The following is a 1,998-nucleotide window of genomic DNA, read 5'->3' as shown; positions in this document are numbered from 1 at the left end:
CACTTAGGTTTTTGTTTTCCTTTTGTAACTATATGTTTGTATCTTTTTTAGCCCTGAAGAAGCCCTGCAACGTGGGGCGAAACGTTGGCTCATTAAATTAGTGTATTTTTACTATTTGAGTTTTTCTTGACCGCACCCGGACCATATTCCTTTCATAATTCTGAAAATAGTGTAGGCCATCGATCACTTTATACTATATGTGTTTGGTAGAAGGTCCAGAGCTCATTATGCGAACCCGCTCCATGATGCAGGGCCCTCTGATGCTGCTCGAGATAATATGTTCCTCGATGAGGAGGCTACAGTAGGAGCCGATGAAGTCCCCGCGGTATCCCGCCATACACATCTCAACGGGACAGATGCCATAGTCAACCAACATAAGCAGCAGATTATTTGGAAAACAAGAACTGAAGGTGAATCGCGAACAGAACATACTAAGTACGGCAGACACAATATTGTAACTGTATGGACCTTTCCCTCGGTTGCACCGGAAGATATCGTCCACTTAGTCGATGATTTAACCAAACGTGGCAAAACATATTACATGTATGTTAGAAATAAGACAATCTTAGATCGTATTAAACACCTATTGGAAAGAGGATAGGAACCGATAGAAACATCATTTTATGTTCTAAAATCTTGGAAAAGATAAAAGATCCCAAGCATCAAAACGAGTTAGTTAAGCCTACCATGAAGGAAAAACTAACCATCGCAGGGTACCTGAAACTATGGCTCATTGCGTCGCAGGTATTACTGGCACCACATGCGTCGTTCGATTAAGGATGTTTTGCAGGCCTGTTCAGTATGTCACCGCGCCAAATACGACAAACATCATATTAATATCCATCCAGTAATCACTCATACACCAAATTCGCCGCTATTAGACATGCAGGTTGACATTTTTACTTGGGAGTGTTCACATTGGCTAACCTTTAGTAAATTAGCTATGGAATATTCCTTGCCTACCAAAAGATTCGACGCCGTTTAGGAGGGTATGTTTGTCCGGATGCGTGCTATGGGGTACCGCAAACCCATTACGTCTGACGGCGGGAGAGAATTTTGAAACGCTCGTACAACCACAAAATGTTCCAAGTTGAAGATAAAATGTCATTTCAATTTCCCGGGGAACCCACAAGGGTGCGGGTCCTTTGAACACCTACACAATACTCTAGGGGAACATCTTCGGTTGTTCCAAATACATAAGGGACTAGGAGCTACTGCAGCAATGCCTAGAGCGGTGTTGGCGTTGAGATTTGCTAACAACGGCATACACGCATCTAAAAGACGATGTAACTAACAAGCGTAGGCAACTAGCCGACATTTCCCAGCGGGTGCACTTTACACTTCTAAAAGAAATACTTTCCAGGGCGAATTGCATTTCCTTAGCGGTACCAGATGATTCCCATAAAGTTTTATTGGGTATGACGGTATATTGTCAACCTTCGTCTGGCCGTCGCAAGTGAGATCAGCCCTATGAAGGGCCTTTCAAAGTGGTAGCGCAACGAGAACACAACATAGTTTACATCCAAGAGATAACTGATGCTCAGAGGGTTAGGAATACCCACTTACAGCACCTCCGCATCCCTCTCGATCCAGACATGTAAAATCATAATTTGTTTCTCCCTTTCTTTTAGTCTAATTAGCTATGTTATATGATATTCTTGTCGCTGTTATAATATTTATATATAGTAGAATTTATAGCTTGTTTTGTTTTTCGTGTTCTTTTTGTACACTTTTGCTCAAGGAATTGTTCTTTAGTTTTTTATTATTATGTTTTATGTCTCAGTTTACAAAATAAAAAACTGGTATGGGGGTGATAAGTAGTGTATATGATAACAATTGTATAGGATAAGTACTATTATCAAACAAGCATTGTAATAACAGCTGATAGCCTATGTGGAAGGTAAAAATAAATGACTGTATTATTCAAGCATTCACAGTGTTCACCTCATGTCTATGTCTTCCTATTTTAACATTATTATTCTAAGTACTTTAACTATA

At 40.2% G+C, this 1,998-nt stretch overlaps 1 protein-coding gene across 1 annotated transcript in view; it reads left to right on the top strand.

Annotated features, from left to right (window-relative positions):
• The window catches only part of LOC106681806 (probable cytochrome P450 6a14), a 22,666-nt gene that overhangs the window by 7,508 nt on the left and 13,160 nt on the right, over positions 1-1,998 (top strand). The window lies entirely within an intron of this gene.

Source organism: Halyomorpha halys, unplaced genomic scaffold (assembly GCF_000696795.3).
Source record: "Halyomorpha halys isolate HHAL.00 unplaced genomic scaffold, Hhal_1.1 Scaffold366.1, whole genome shotgun sequence".
Taxonomy (NCBI): domain Eukaryota; kingdom Metazoa; phylum Arthropoda; class Insecta; order Hemiptera; family Pentatomidae; genus Halyomorpha; species Halyomorpha halys.
This window is presented reverse-complemented; position numbering and strand designations above follow the sequence as displayed.